The sequence below is a fragment of the Lithobates pipiens genome, unplaced genomic scaffold (assembly GCF_037356315.1).
Source record: "Lithobates pipiens isolate NorthernLeopardFrog02 unplaced genomic scaffold, aLitPip1_a1.2 Scaffold_18, whole genome shotgun sequence".
In the NCBI taxonomy this organism is placed as follows: domain Eukaryota; kingdom Metazoa; phylum Chordata; class Amphibia; order Anura; family Ranidae; genus Lithobates; species Lithobates pipiens.
Window position 1 is genome coordinate 37,588,539 of NW_027507758.1, and position 17,513 is coordinate 37,606,051.

A 17,513-nucleotide genomic window follows, 5' to 3' on the forward strand; every position below is an offset into this window, starting at 1 on the left:
CTTGTTAACCGGTAGTTGAAAATCCTTTTAGGAGTGGACAGGTTCCTACTAGAGTAAGGCCTCATCATGTGTTCACCCAATGCAAAGGCCTCATCCGCAACAAACACATAGGGTAGCGCAGGTTCAGCTGTGCCAGGAAGGGGGCAATTTTCAGGAATACCAAGTAGATTCTCCCGTAGTCTTTCACCAAAGGATGAATTTCCAAAAATCCTTGCATCACAGCTACCTCCATAGGATCCAATGTCTACATATGTGAAACAGTAGTTGGAATCTGTAACGGCGAGCAGTACAAAGGAGCAATATTTTTTATAGTTAAAGTACATACTCCCGCTACCCACAGGCTTTTGTACACGTATATGCTTCCCATCGATAGCTCCAATGCAATTGGGAAAATTGCACCTACTCCAAAATTTATTTGCTATATCACGCCATGTTTCAGGTGTCGGCCTCTTCATCACCATGGTGTTAAGCACGTCCCATAAAACTTTGCAGGTGTCTCGGATGATATAGCTGATAGTCGACTTGCCAGCCATGAACTCATAATGTAGACTTACAATTGAATGACCTGTTGCAAGGTATCTGAAAAACAAAAGAATTGATTATGTTCCTGTTTATGTTTTGCAGTGACCATCTTACAAACCAGGTGGAAGGGGCTCCGCGATTGCTACAATCGCTACTTAAAAAAAATATTAAACCAACGAAGTGGTTCCGGGGGGAAAAGAGTAGCACCCTATATCCATGCGGAGGAGATGGAATTCCTGAGGCCGTTCATGGATCTTAGAGCGTAAGATAATATCTTTCATATTAGGACAGTGATACTATACAGTTGGATAAGGTTATAATAATTGTATTCTATCTTTCATGCAGAACACAATCCAGTATGCCGCACCTGGAACAGCCAGGTACATCGGCCCAATGTGCTGCGGCGGCCACTGCTCCCAGCGGAGAGGAAGGGGCACCTTCTCCGTCCTTAATACAGAGTCCTGGCCTAAACTCTATTGAAACAGTTGAGGATTCCCAGGCGGCCAATCTCAGCATGGCTGAGGTCGAGGAACCTGAGGGCAGACAGGAACCAGACCGTCCCGCTCTCCATGGAAGATCGGGAAGACCGATTAGACTGCAGAACAACTTGGAACGTTTTGCGTCACTGATGGAGCGGATGAATACAAAGTTAACTGAAATGGAGAGTGCGGAAAGCGGATTTGGTATTATGGTGGCAGCAATGCTCAAAAAAATCCCGCAGGAGCGCCAGGCATATGTTATGAAAAACATTATAGATATGCTTGAGGCAAATATAGCCCACCAGCCTGCCACCAGTGCCCCCTCTCCAGCGTTTGCCCCACCACCACCCCCATCTGTACCCTTCCCTAACTATTACAATCCCCCGCCACCCAGAACCCACCCCTACTATTCCCCTCGTTATAGGCCATATTGTGATGAGTATGGCAACAACACACAAAGCGCAAATCCCCCCATGCCCTATCCATTTCCTACCCCTGCAATGGCCACACGTGAAAGTGTCCAACCCACACCTTCCCCCATTCCTTCCACTGAAGGTGACAATTTTGGTCCATCGTACCACAATTTATAGTTTTTCTAATGTCTTGATTTTTCGTAGAATAAAAGTGCTAATGTTATTTCTTTAAAAGTTACTGTTTGTTGATGCTTTTTTCAAAAATTTTGTTCATATTAAAAAAAGTTTATGTTTTGCTAATGTGTGGTATGTTTGAGTATATTACATTTAATTACATGCTATGTTTTTTTAGGTCAAAAATAATTACCTAGGTGGCTGCAGCATTGGAGCAAAGCTTCATCTGCTGCTCCTTCACACAAAAAATAATAATCAAACATCAATGGGTCTCTTCTATCCCCTCCAAGATGTGAGAGCTGCTGACACTCAGCAGCTATCCTGCTCTGCTCCTCCACGCTAATTGTAGCGCTGAGCTGTGAGGATGCAAAGTGTATTGCGCACCAGAAAGACAGTTTACCTTAATGTAATAATTAGTCTTTCAATGGCTGAGATACTCTTCCTGTATGTTGTGTTCTGTCGCTCAAGATGGATGTCAACCAGACCAAGCAATTCATCAAAACTGCAACAAACCAAAAAAATTTTGTTAATCATCTATGTTAGAAAATAATAAATATAAACCACTGGTATCTACACACACACACACACACACACACACATTATCGCATCAACAATATGCCAAATATAAATCATCCGATTGAAGGGATTTAGCTAGGGTGAGGTGACGTAGCAAGTCATGTGTTAAGTAGACAATACACAAAGTGTGGAATGTGTGACACCTGTGACAGGTAATGTCGAAGGGGAAAACTACTCTATTTTACTCTTGAAAAATGCTTTAGCAACATGACTTTAAGGCCACATATTTGTGAACAATTACTGCTAGCAAACACACTACTTCTGGTTTGTCATGTCCCATCTGTGCCAAGTCATGTGACACCCGTGGCACGTCCCGTGGCACCCGTGGCACCCGTGGCACGTCCCGTGGCACCCGTGGCACCCGTGGCACGTCCCGTGGCACCCGTGGCACTTCCCGTGTCACCCGTGGCACGTCCCGTGGCACATCCCGTGGCACCCGTGGCACCAGTGGCACTTCCCGTGTCACCCGTGGCACGTCCCGTGGCACCCGTGGCACGTCCCGTGGCACCCGTGGCACTTCCCGTGTCACCCGTGGCACGTCCCGTGGCACCCGTGGCACCAGTGGCACGTCCCGTGGCACGTCCCGTGGCACCCGTGGCACCAGTGGCACTTCCCGTGTCACCCGTGGCACGTCCCGTGGCACCCGTGGCACGTCCCGTGTCACCCGTGGCAGGTCCCGTGTCAACCGTGGCACGTCCCGTGGCACCCGTGCCACTTCCCGTGTCACCCGTGGCACGTCCCGTGGCACCCGTGGCACCAGTGGCACTTCCCGTGTCACCCGTGGCACGTCCCGTGGCACCCGTGGCACTTCCCGTGTCACCCGTGGCACGTCCCGTGGCACGTCCCGTGGCACCCGTGGCACTTCCTGTGTCACCCGTGGCACGTCCCGTGTCACCCGTGGCAGGTCCCGTGTCACCCGTGGCAGGTCCCGTGTCACCCGTGGCACGTCCCGTGGCACCCGTGGCACGTCCCGTGGCACCCGTGGCACTTCCTGTGTCACCCGTGGCACGTCCCGTGTCACCCGTGGCAGGTCCCGTGTCACCCGTGGCACGTCCCGTGTCACCCGTGGCAGGTCCCGTGGCACCCGTGCCACTTCCCGTGGCACCCGTGGCAGGTCTCGTGGCACGTCTTGTGCCAAGCGCGGCACATTGCGTGGCATGTGACATGGCACATGTGGCAAGGGACGTGGCAGATCGACAATCCACAACTTGTGGCAAGTGACGTGGAAAGTGGACACTGACATACAGCATATGTACTTGCCTTGTGATCGACATCCGTGTATACTTGAAAAACTTGTCATCAAACCTACGCAAGTTCTCATACATAGCCCAGAACTGCCCTCTGTTATGTCGATTGGCAATGATTGGATGGATCCAGTAGCGACGTCTTCTTCCCATCCTCCTCCTCCGCTTCATTTCTTCTTCTTCCTCTTCCATCAGTACTGCCAAACCAGCTGTTAGGACAGCTGACATAAGGTAACGCACAGAGAGCATTTTGGACACAGAAAGACTGTCAAAAACAGGAACAAGGAAGAAGACAGGAACAGGAATGATGTCACAAGGGGTGAAAGCTCACTTGTACAGTTCCCTGTCCTGGAGGCGACTTGTAAGTCGCCCCAGGTCGCGCTGTTAAGTCGGATACAAGTCGGATCCGACTTGGCTTCCCAAGTAGTGTCGCCTCGTGTCGCCCCCTGTGTGAACCGGCCCTTATAATTATAGACTGATCATTTTTTTGTCAGTGGGCAAATGTACAAAATCAGCAGGGGATCAAATCATTTTTTCCCTCACTGGCCTCAGTGGCCAGCTCCCCCCTGAAAAATGCTTGTCTAAAAGGTGCCCAGGAATGTGTCCTTTCACTTTTGCAATCACCCCCCCCCCCTTCTCCCCTGTTTACTGTAGAACCAGAAATACTAAAAAACAGCAACTGCAGCTACAGGGATGGATTGAGGACTCATTTTCAAAGTAAGAATAAAAGAATTCAACAACACCAATACAGCGTTTTGATTATTGCCTATTTAAAAAAAATATATGTATGCAATGTGACTTTAGTATTTGTTACCAACACTGCTTACATTGCATGGAAAAAAATAAGCACTTATGTAATGATTGGTGCGATTTGAGTAAATAGATACGTAACATGCCACGCTTTAAAATCGCGCACGCTCAAGGAATGGTGACAAGCAATGGTACTTAAAAATCTCCATAGGCAACGCTTGAATTTTTTTTACAGGTTATGTTTAGAGTTACAGAAGAGGTCTAGTGCTATAATTATTGCTCTCGCTCTAACTTTTGTGACAATACCTCACATGTGTGGTGCGAACACCATTTACATATGCGTGTAAGACTTATGTATGCATTTGCTTCTGGGATGGGGGAGCTTAAAAATTTTTTTGTTTTTTTTTACACTGTCCCTTTCATTTATTTATGTATCTATTATCACTTTTATTTCTATTGTAAACATCCCTTGCAATAGAAATAAAGATGACAGGTCTCTCCTTTACCTTTAAAAGCAAAAGATCCTCAAAATATTTTTTGCCTTAAAAAAAAGTTTACTTCTGTCCTAGACGGCAAGTTACATCATTACGTCTCTTCGGTCCTCCAAGGCCATAAAGGTGATCAGAGACAATCTGGTCTCTGTCTGTCTCTGTGACCAGCCAGCCGCACCCTCGGATTGTTTCCCGGGTGCGGTAAGCCAGAGAAACACTGGCAAGCGGCGGCATGGGGGGACATCCCCCTCCTGTCGCTTCTGGAAGCGATCTAGCGTCTAATGAGCCACTTGGACCGCTTTCATGGGAAAGCCAGCCACCAGCTAAAAAAAAGAAATAAAAATACTGTGGTTATTGCTGATAGTTTCAGCCATAACTCTAGTAAACCACTTGCAAAACGCTATATATATATATATATATATATATATATATATATATATATATGCACAGTATGTATTGCAGTTGGCATGTGGATAGTAATAAATTGCTGTACTGGGTCATATTAAATACAATTAATTCTGAGTGGAGTCATTTAACTTGTTTTGTGTAACAATATTTTATGGTACACAGGATTATAAACTGTTTCCACCTAATAGTATAGAGATATATTACTGTCCAAGTAAAGAATAAAGCAGATTTTTTTTGTCACTCTTAAAAGAGATAATAAAACAATCCTTACTCCTCTGTAGCACACAATATACCTTTGGACCAACTATTACAAAGCCTCAATGGGAAAAGCAAAGCTCCTTTTCACTTTTTACATCTCAGTCCTTTTCAAACAAAATATTCTTGCTTTGCTTTATATGTCTTGAATTTGACCTAGTTTTGAGCAACTGACAGGACATTAAAACATGAGATATAAATATTGGAAGAGGCAAAACTATAACTTCTAATGCCCTACTGTGAAAGGTAATCGAGCTCCTGACTAACACAGCACCTTTGCTTTTCTTCCTTCCTTCCTTGCGTCCTGTCTTTCCCTTTTCTCTTTTCTTTTCTTTTCTCTTTCTTTTTCTTTTCCCTTTTCTTTTCTTTTCCCTTTTATCTCCTTCTTTCCTTGCTTCCTGTCTTTCCCTTTTCTTTTCTTTTCTTTTTTTCCCTTTTCTTTTCTTCCATCCTTGCTTCCTGTCTTTCCCTTTTCTTTTCCCTTTTTTTCTTTTCCCTTTTCTTTTCTTTTCTTTTCTTCCTTCCTTGCTTCCCGTCTTTCCATTTTCTTTTCTTTTCCCTTTTCTTTTCTTTTCCCTTTTATCTCCTTCCTTCCTTGCTTCCTGTCTTTCCCTTTTCTTTTCTTTTCCCTTTTCTTTTCTTTTCTTTTCCCTTTTCTTTTCTTCCTTCCTTGCTTCCTGTCTTTCCCTTTTCTTTTCCCTTCTTTTTTCTTTTCCCTTTTCTTTCCTTTTCTTTTCTGTCCTTCCTTCCCTACATCCTAACTTTCTGCCTTGGGTCCATTCTTTTCTTCCTTTCTACCCTCACCCCCACCCCCTTCATTTCTTTCTACAACCCTTACTTCCTTCTCCTTTCTTTCCTTCTTCCTGTCTTTCCTTTGTGCCTACATTCCTTATTTCTATCCTTTTTACTCTTCTCTACTTTCTTTTCCTTAGTTTTAATTATTTATTATTATTATTATTATTATTATTATTATGCAGAATTTTTATAGCACCAACAGTTTGCACAGCGCTTTACACTGTAGAGGGGGGTCAGTACAATTACAATACAGTTCAATACATAAGGAGGGCCCTGCTTGTGGAGCTTACAATTTAAAGGGGGGGGGGTGGTACAAATAGTAATAGTGGTGGCGGTGGTCTGATGGAGGTGACTCAGGTACAGTTCTTAGGTGGAAGTGGGGTAGGCTTCCCTGAATAAGTGAGTTTTAAGGGATCGCCTAAAGGCTGACATGTTAGGGGCTGATCGGACATACTGGGGCAGGGATTTGCAGAGTTCAGGAGAAGATCTGTAGAAGTCCCGGAGGCAAGCATGGGAGGAGGAAACAAAGGGAGCTAGAGAGCAGGAGGTCTTGGGAGGAACAGAGAGGAGGATTTGGGTGATATCTGCAGATAGGGTTGGTGATGAAGCTGGGGCGATGTTGTGGATGGCCTTGTATGTTGTGGTTAGTATTTTGAATTTTATACAGTGGGATAGGGGAAGCCGGTGAAGATATTAGCAGAGAGGAGTAGAGAGGAGCAGGAGTCACAGATCGGTTAGTAAGATGTATTAGTAGTTATGTGCTTAAATTACAAACTTAACTGCATATATACAGGTGCATCTCATAAAATTTGAATATCATCAAAATGTTCATGTATTTCAGAATTCAATACAAAAAGTGAAATTGATTTATTTTATTTTTTCTCTTTATTTTCTCTTTTTTATGTAGATGCGTTACACACAAGGTGATATATTTCAAGCATGTATTTATTTTAATTTTGATGATTATTGATGATTATTGCTTACAGCTAGTGAAAACCCAAAATTCAGTATCTCAGGAAATTATGATATCACATAAGACCAATAAAAAAAAAGACCCTTATCCGAGCATGCAACCTGGCAGGCCACTGGAAAAGAGGGGGGACGAGAGAGCGCCCCCCCCCTTCCTGAACCGTACCAGGCCACATGCCCTTAACATGGGGAGGGTGTTTTGGGGTAGCACCCCAAAGCACCTTGTCCCCATGTTGATCTTTCATCAAGTGCATCCTTATTGTGCATCTTGAAGCAGCCATACCACATGCTTTCAGAGAGTCCTGTATTTTACCTAAAGTTATTTGTGGGTTTTTCTTTGCATCCTGAACAATTTTCCTGGCAGTTGTGGCTGAAATGTTAGTTGCTCTACCTGGCCGTGGTTTGTCTTCAACAGAGCCTCTCATTTTCCACTTCTTGATTAGAGTTTGAACATTCTCAATTCCTTGGATATCATTTTATATCCCTTTCCTGTTTTATGCAGTTCATCTACCTTTTCCCACAGATCCTTTGACAATTATTTTGCTTTCCCCATGACTCAGAATCCAAAAACTTCAGTGCAGCACTGGATGTAAGGTGCAAGGGTCTGTCAGGAGTCCAGAGACACATTGACCTTTTATACACACACACTAATTACAAGCAAACAGATCACAGGTAAGGATGGTTACCTTTAATAGCCATTCAAACCTCTTTGTGACAACTTGTGTGCATGTAATCAGGCCAAAATCACAAGGGTATGTAAACTTTTGATCAGGGTCATTTGGGTAGTTTCTATTGTGTGTATGATTTAAAAAGAGTAAACGCAGTTGATTGATAATAAATGGCTTCACACTAACCATAAGTGAAAGAAAAATGTTTGTGTTATCATTCACATTCTTTGAAAAATGGCCAAGAAATCATAGATTTTACCAGGGTATGTAAACTATATATATATATTGTGGCAGCAGGCAGGTAAAGTCACCTGGTTGTATCCAGGATGGTAAATATGTGTGTCCTAGATTCAGGCTTTATGCAGACTTTTACAATTAGAGGGGAAGAGTTAATGAGCCCAGCTGAAGTAGGTGGGCTCATTAAGACCTCTACAAAAAAAAACAGCATGCATAGGGAGATGCTCCATCCTGGAACCAGTTTTTGTGTTGTATAGACTGGGGAGTGTGACACCTGTTCTGTGCGGTGAGTTAACGCCTGTGTGGCAAATCTCTACAACAGGGACAGGGACTGGGGCAGCACAAGGCTGTTCTCAGTTGTTAGACAGGGAGTCTACGTGTATAGTTAGAGGTCAAGCTGACCAGGATTTATTTTCTTGTTTTATTTTGTTTGGCTGTTATATGTATCACTGCATGTAGCCTAAATAAACCGGATCTTTTGTTTTTTGAACCTACACCGCTGTCTGCTGTGCCTGACTTTGTGTTGTGAACCCATCCAGGGGGTCACACACACCCGCTGCCGAGCTAACCCCTCACAGTTGGTGGAGAATTTTGGCACTTTTTTTTTTTTGTTAAGGCCAGCATGGAGGAGATACTGAGACAGCTGGCTCTAGCAAATGCAAACCAGCAACAAGCAAATGCAAATCAGCAGCAAACAAATGCAGGTTTACAAAAGAGCCTTGCAGCCCAGCAGCAGATAAATGCAACTTTGCAGCAGAGTTTGGAAAATCAGCAGAAGGCTCACCAGCAGAGTTTGGAAGCTCAGCAACAAGCCCAGCAGCGATCTGAAGCCCGCTTCATAGACCTGTTGCAGAAGCAAGAGCAGAATTTTCAACAGAAAATAGAGACATTAATACAGCAACGTCCGCAGACCAATGAAGCAAGTGGTTACAATAATACCGCATCCTTTGGTGTGAGCCGTTTACTGACAAAAATGACTGGAGAGGATGATCCGGAGGTGTTTTTAACCACATTTGAAAGGACTGCTGAAAGGGAAAAGTGGCCTAAGGAGCAATGGGCTGGACTGGTGGCCCCTCTGTTAACTGGGGAATCGCAGAAAGCTTATTATGACCTAGAGCCTGACCAAGCAAAAGACTATGTGGTGCTAAAAGCAGAAATATTGGCACGGCTGGGTGTCACCCTGGCCGTCCGGGCTCAGCGTGTGCATAACTGGACTTTTCAGGTTGGAAAACCTCCCAGGTCTCAAATGTATGATCTCATTCACCTGAGCAGGAAGTGGCTGCAGCCAGAGACTTTGACTGCACCAAACATTGTGGAACGTGTGGTTATGGATCGTTTCCTGAAAGCTCTTCCTACTGCCATCCAAAAATGGGTAAGCCATGGAGACCCAGAAAATGCAGATAAACTTGTGGATCTGGTTGAGAGGTACTTGGCTACAGAGAACCTGACCACCTCTTCCAGGGACTCACGGACTTTCCCCCCTAAGACCAGATCATCCCCAGTGACGGGTAAGATGACTCCAAGGGGTGAGGGTGGAGAGAGTGAGAGGGTGGGAGTTCTACCTAAGGTTTGGCGGGAGCAGCCCAGGAAGCCCATGCTGCAAGAGGCAGCGAAAAAGATTATTTGCTACCGCTGCCGGCAAGAGGGACATATTGCAGCCAATTGCCCAGTTGTGGATGAGCCTATGCAATGTGACTTTATAAGGGAGAGACGTCAGTCGCTGTTTGCGACAGTTGCATGCACTGCCATTCGGGGACCTGAGAGACATTTATGTAAAATGTGTATTAATGGTAGGCATGTTGATGTGTTGCTAGATTCAGGTAGCCTGGTAACATTGATAAAAGCTGAATTAGTTACTACAGAGGTCTCTGGGAAGAACAGGGTGGCTGTTATTTGTGTGCATGGGGACACCCGAGAGTATCCTGTAACTTCAGTGTTTTTTGAGACCCCCAAAGGTAACCTCTCTCATCAGGTGGGGTTAGTGTCTCACTTACCACATGATGCTATTGTGGGAAGGGATTTTCCAAAATTCTGGGAACTCTGGGATTGTCCTGAGCCCCCCACTGGTGCCCCTATAGACCAGGAAGATGACCAGAATTCCTCTGGGAGTGGTGAGGACTCTCCTGAATTTCCCTTGTCGGTATTGGCGGGGGAAACTCGAGAAACTGGGGAGGAGCCAACATCCTCAGCTGAAAACATGCCGTCTGTGGAGTTTTCGGACCTTGAGGTTCACAGGGAAAATTTTGCCACAGAACAGTTAAAAGACCCCACCCTAATAAAGGCACGGGAAAATGTGGTGAAAATAGATGGCGAGTTAGTGAACCCAGATAAGACTTGCACTTACCCGTATTTCACTGTGGAAAGGGACCTGCTGTATCGAGTGGCTCAAAGGGCAGAAGAAACCATTGAGCAACTTGTGGTGCCCAAACCTTACAGGAAGTTGGTGTTAGAATTGGCCCATGGGCACATTCTGGGAGGTCATCTGGGGACCGAAAAAAACAGAGAGAGGGTACTGCAGAGATTCTATTGGCCTGGGGTCATGAAGGAAACAGAAAATTATTGTTCCTCCTGCCCTGTGTGTCAGAAGTTGGCACCTATGCCACATTTCCGTAACCCGCTGGTACCTCTTCCTATCATTGAGGTCCCCTTTGAAAGGATCGCAATGGATTTGGTAGGTCCGATAATGAAGTCTGCTAGGGGGCATCAGTACATTTTGGTTATATTGGACTATGCTACCCGTTATCCGGAAGCAATTCCTCTTCGAAATACCTCGGCCAAAACCATAGCCAAAGAGCTATCTCTTGTTTTTAGCCGCATGGGTATTTGTAAGGAACTGCTTACGGACCAAGGTAGACCCTTTATGTCCCGGGTTATGAAAGAATTATGCAAGTTGTACAAAGTGAAGCAATTGCATACATCTGTGTATCACCCCCAAACAGATGGGTTGGTTGAAAGATTCAACAAAACCCTAAAACAAATGTTAAAGAAGGTGGTGGATAGAGATGGAAAGAATTGGGATTGTCTAATACCCTATCTGATGTTTGCCATTAGGGAGGTACCCCAATCCTCTACGGGTTTCTCACCCTTCGAGTTGCTCTATGGGAGACACCCAAGAGGGCTGCTGGATATCGCCAAGGAAACTTGGGAAAATGAGAGTTCTCCTCACAGGAGTGTGCTTGAGCATGTCGCCCTGATGCAAGATAGAATTGCACAGGTAATGCCAATTGTAAAGGAACATTTAACCCAAGCACAGTTAGCACAGCAGAGAGTGTACAACCGTGGGGCCAAGACACGTACTTTTGAACTACAGGGTTAGACAGCCAGGAAGGCGAAAGCCGGAGCAGATCTATCACGTCAATCTGCTGAAAGCCTGGAGGGATAGGGAATCCCTAGTCGCAGAGACTTTGTCACAAGTACAGCCTGATTGCTTAGTTCCTGAGGTTGGAATAGCAGACACCTTATCGAAAGCCCAACAACAGGAGGTTAAAGAGTTTGTACTTCGTAACAAAGAGATTTTCTCTGAGCTTCCGGGACAAACATCTGGCGTAGAGCATGACATTATCACCCCGCCAGGAGAAAGGGTAAAACTAAAACCTTATAGAATACCAGAGGCCCGACGGGAGGCAATACGTGGGGAGGTTCAAAGGATGTTGGATTTGGGTGTGATAGAGGAGTCCCAGAGTGACTGGTCCAGTCCTATCGTACTAGTGCCCAAACCTGATGGGAGCTAGCGGTTTTGTAACGATTTTCGACAATTAAATAAAGTTACAAAATTTGACACCTACCCCATGCCGCGTATAGATGAGTTGATTGACCGGCTGGGAACAGCCCGATATATGACAACTCTTGATCTCACCAAAGGGTATTGGCAAATTCCCCTGGCCGAGTCGGCCAAGGAGAAAACTGCGTTTGTAACCCCAGATGGGGCATTCCAATATAAGAGAATGCCGTTTGGGTTACAGAATGCACCGGCAACATTCCAGCGGAAAATGGATAAGATTCTGAGGCCCCATCAGAAATATGCTGCAGCTTACCTGGATGATGTGATTATCCATAGCACAGACTGGGTCTCACATTTGCCAAAAGTACAAGCAGTCCTAGACTCTATCCGGGAAGCTGGGTTTACGGCCAATCCAAAGAAGTGTACCATTGGACAGGAGGAGGCCAAATATCTTGGGTACACTATTGGGAGGGGGGTGATAAAACCCCAAGTCAATAAAGTCGAGGCCATACAGAGTTGGCCACGTCCCAACAGCAAGAAACAGGTACGAGCCTTTCTGGGAATCGCTGGCTATTATCGACGATTCATTCCCCATTTTGCTTCTCAGGCTGTGCCCCTCACCAACCTGACAAAAGGGAAAGAGTCGGTTATGGTTAAATGGTCCCCAGAGGCTGAGGAAGCATTTCAGTCCTTAAAAACAGCCTTATGTAGCCAGCCAGTGTTGTACTCACCAGACTTCTCTAAGGACTTTGTTGTACAAACTGATGCATCAGACGTTGGGTTAGGAGCAGTGTTATCCCAGGTCTGGAATGGGGAAGAGCACCCAGTCATTTACCTCAGCAGGAAGTTAAAGTCCCATGAGGTAAATTACTCCACGATTGAGAAGGAATGTTTAGCAGTGAAGTGGGCTCTAGATTCCCTTCGGTACTATCTGCTAGGTAGGCACTTTGACCTGGTGACTGATCACGCTCCTTTAAAGTGGATGGCTCAGAACAAGGAGACCAATAGAAGGGTAAATAGGTGGTTCCTAGCCCTACAGGAATTTAACTTTACAGTTAAGCATCGCCCTGGTGTTAAAATGGGGAATGTGGATGCTTTGTCTCAGATACATGCGTGTCTGACTGCTGGTGTTACAACCCCAAGGTTGAAACAAGAGGGGGGGGTATGTGGCAGCAGGCAGGTAAAGTCACCTGGTTGTATCCAGGATGGTAAATATGTGTGTCCTAGATTCAGGCTTTATGCAGACTTTTACAATTAGAGGGGAAGAGTTAATGAGCCCAGCTGAAGTAGGTGGGCTCATTAAGACCTCTACAAAAAACCCCAGCATGCATAGGGAGATGCTCCATCCTGGAACCAGTTTTTGTGTTGTATAGACTGGGGAGTGTGACACCTGTTCTGTGCGGTGAGTTAACGCCTGTGTGGCAAATCTCTACAACAGGGACAGGGACTGGGGCAGCACAAGGCTGTTCTCAGTTGTTAGACAGGGAGTCTACGTGTATAGTTAGAGGTCAAGCTGACCAGGATTTATTTTCTTGTTTTATTTTGTTTGGCTGTTATATGTATCACTGCATGTAGCCTAAATAAACCGGATCTTTTGTTTTTTGAACCTACACCGCTGTCTGCTGTGCCTGACTTTGTGTTGTGAACCCATCCAGGGGGTCACACACACCCGCTGCCGAGCTAACCCCTCACAATATATATATATATATATATATATACATATATACACAGTGGATATAAAAAGTCTACACACCTCTGTTAAAATGTCAGGTTTCTGTGATAAAAAATGAGACAAAGATAAATCATTTCAGAACTTTTTCCACCTTTAATGTGACCTATAAACTGCACAACTCAATTGAAAAATAAACTGAAATATTTTAGGGGAGGAAAGTAAAACTAAAAAACTAAAATAATGTGGTTGCATAAGTGTGCACGCCCTCGTATAACTGGCATTGTAGCTGGGTTCAGATTTAAGCAATCACATTCAAACTCATTTTAGAATAGGAGTCCTGCTATCATTTAAAGTGCCTCTGAATAACCCCAAATAAAGTTCAGCTGTTCTAGTAGGTCTTTCCTGACATTTTCTTTGTCACATCCTACAGCAAAAGCCATTGTCCGCAGAGAGCTTCCAAAGCATCAGAGGGATCTCATTGTTAAAAGTTATCAGTCAGGAGAAGGATGCAAAAGAATTTCCAAGGCATTATGCCGCGTACACACGAGAGGACTTATGTCCGACAGACCTCCAAAGGAGTTCCGCCGGAGTTCCCGACGGAGTTCTGGCGGAGTTCTGGCGGACTTTTCGACCGAACGGACTTGGACACACACCATCACACCAAACTCCGACAGAGTCGAACGTGATGACGTACGACTGGATTCGAATAAGGAAGTTCATAGCCAGTAGCCAATAGCTGCCCTAGCGTCAGTTTTAGTCCGTCGGAATAGAATACACACGAGCGGATTTTTCGAAGGGGACCGGGTCCGGCGGAGTTCCGTCGGGAAAATTTGAAGCATGCTTCATTTCTAAAGTCCGTCAGACTTTGGCGAATCAAAAGTCCGTTGCAGCCCACACACGATCGAATAGTCTGACGGACTCAGTCCGTCGGAGTTTGGATGTCGAAAAGTCCGCTCGTGTGTACGGGGCTTTAGATATACCATGGAACACAGTAAAGACAGTCATCATCAAGTGGAGAAACTATGGCACAACAGTGACATTACCAAGAACTGGACTTTCCTCCAAAATTGAGCAAAAGGCAAGAAAAAAAATTATTATTAGTATTCTTTATATGTCTGAGCTATGGCGTAGAGTGCCAAGATGGAAGCCTTTTCTTACCACGAAAAACATCCAAGCCCCGCTAAATTTAGCAAAAAACACATCTGAAGTCTCCCAAAAGCATGTGGGAAAATGTGTTATGGTCTGATGAAACCAAGGTTGAAATTTTTGGTCATAATTCCAAAAGATAGGTTTGGTGCAAAAACAACACTGCACATCACCAAAAGAACACCATACCCACAGTGAAGTATGGTGGTGGCATCATCATGCTTTGGGGCTGTTTTTTTTCAGCTGGAACAGGGGCCTTAGTCAAAGTGGAGGGAATTCTGAACAGTTCCAAATACCAGTCAATATTGGCACAAAACCTTCAGGTTTCTGCTAGAAAGCTGAACATGAAGAGGAACCTCATCTATCAGCATGACAATGACCAAAAGCATAGATCAAAATCAACAAAGCAATGGCTTCTCCAGAAGTAGACTCAAATTTTGGAATGGCCCAGCCAGAGCCTAGACCTGAATCTGATTTGAAAATCTGTGGGGTGATCTGAAGAGGGCTGTGCACAGGAGATGGCCTCGCAATCTGACAGATTTGGAGTGTTTTTACAAAGAAAACTGGGCAAATATTGCCAAGTCAAGATGAGTCATGTTGTAATAAAGCTGTAATAAAACTACTTCCCACAATATAGAATATTTATAGTACACCCAATATATATTTATTTTTAGACATGAAGCCCACTCATACCACTACCTGGATTTCTGCCTGTCGTTCTTTTTTCTTAGGTATGATGTTTTGTGCACTTGGTCCCTCTCCTGCGGGCTCCTTCCACAGCTCCCGATATAGACAAGTTGAACAGCCTCTGATTCCTTGTCCCCCATTTCCCAGACTTATCATGATGGGATTATAGGATGCATCCCCATGCCCACTGATAGGAACCTACTTAGACTCATTATCTACAACCAAATGATCATGTGTTTTTTACCATTGTTTACACTGCATAGTGTCATTTAGATGACGTGCATATATATGAATCTGCAATAATTCATTTTACCCTATTAAATCTCTTGTTCATTTTATATGCCATCCCTTTGATGTGTATGTAATGTATTCATGAGGTCAATGTCACGTATGTGTGTGTATTCATATTAAACCTTTTCTACTATGTGCATCGTTGTTATGTCTTTGTCTTTGTCAGACTCAATATGCCAATTAAAAATATTTTTTAATTATCTCACCTCCACAAATCAATAGCCTCATTCAAAGTCCCACCTTCCTTTTTCTTATGAGTGCTGTAATAAAATCAAGGTGCTTCAACAAAGCATTAGTTTAAGGGTGTGCACACTTATGCAACCACATTATTATTATTATTATTTTTTTTTTTTTACTTCCCTCCCCTAAAAGATTTCAGTTTATTTTTCAATTGAGTTGTACAGTTTATAGATCCCATTAAAGGTGGAAAAAGTTCTGAAATGATTTATCTTTGTCTCATTTTTCTTAATATCACAGAAACCTGACATTTTAACAGGGTTGTATAGGGTTAATATCCCCTGTATATATACAGTGTATATATATATATATATATATATATATATATATATATATATATATATATATATATATATATATATATATAATTTGCATCATGTCCCTGTTTCCATTTTATCTAACCTTTGTCCCTGTATTTATTTATTCATTTTATTTAGTTTTGTCTTGGGGAACAGAGTTTAGGACCTCTGTTTTTATTTCTTGTCAGAGTAAAGGTGTTACAAGCAGAGGAAATGATTGGATATCTCTCTCATGGAGGCAGAAACAACAACAAACAGCACATTTATTTAGAAGAGTAGGAAGGAATTGGAAAAAGGTCAGGTTATTATTGCTCTGTGTTTTGCTGCACTGATGACACTGACATCCTCTAATTTGTTTTCCTGGTTGTTCTAACAAGATGTGAGGGGAAATCTAGCCAATAAAGAAACAGATAGCACTAAAGACCTCTTCTGACTCATTTTATAAAACAAAACTGTAAAAAAATGGCTGGAGTTGCACTCCAGGCATATAAAAGATGACTATTAATTAAACCCAGGTGTATACCCATTACATGCATTTTTATTAGGATTTGCACACTCAATTGGATTCACTTGCTGAAAATAAGTGCATATTTTTCAGGCTGACAAATTGCAATTCGGTGATGTAGCGTTATCAACCTGAAACAGGAAATGCTGTTACTTTAAGGATATCCTGGTAAGAAACTTTGCAACAGATTCCCCCCCCAAAAAAAAGATGATTTGCTTAAAACTGTATATAGTGAGGCATCTTGCCAATTAGGGTCTACATAAAAGAAAAGCCTTTAGCCCACAGCCTTTAAAAAGACCACTTATCGTTAGGGGGACGTTATATGATGTCCTGGAGTGATGATATCTGAATGATGCCTGCAGTTACAGGCATCATTCAGATATCTTTTTTTTCAGCTGGTGAGTTCCTCATATGTAAAACCCATTTTAGTGGCTGTTTAGCAGCTTGATTGCTTTTACAGGCGGTGGGAGGAGACGTCCCCCTCCCGCTGCCCTCGGAGGTCGAAAGTGACGCCATGTCATCCCTTCCCACACCGGCAGATGTAAACACTATTTTTTTTTAAAAAGCTTGGAATCTATTTTTTTTTTTGGGATCTTAGGCTTTCCAGCATAGAGGAGAGATGTGGGGAATTATAGAACTGTAAAGAGGACTTGTCATGTCCTATTCATATTACAACAGATGTTTACATTCCTTCTAATAGAAATAAAAGTAATTAGAAAATTAAAAATTAAGGGGAAAGTGAAAAAAATTAAATAAATAAACTATAAGGAACATTTAAGTGCCCCCTCCTCATCCCCTTGTGCATGCACGCAGAAGAGAACACATATGTAGGTCACACCTATATATGTAAACAACGTTTAAACCACATATGTGAGGTATCACCGTGAACATCAGAGAGAGCACTCATTTTAGCACTAGACCTCCTCTGTAACTGTAAACTGGTAACCTGAAAAAAATTTAAGGAGTCGCCTATG

At 43.7% G+C, this 17,513-nt stretch overlaps 1 long non-coding RNA gene across 1 annotated transcript; it reads left to right on the forward strand.

The window, feature by feature from the left end:
• Positions 1–577: 577 nt before the first annotated feature.
• LOC143987078 (uncharacterized) lies at positions 578–1,648 on the forward strand. Its single transcript, XR_013276592.1, has 2 exons — positions 578–784; positions 868–1,648. It is a non-coding gene; the product is annotated as an uncharacterized LOC143987078 (long non-coding RNA).
• The last annotated feature ends 15,865 nt before the right edge of the window (positions 1,649–17,513 follow it).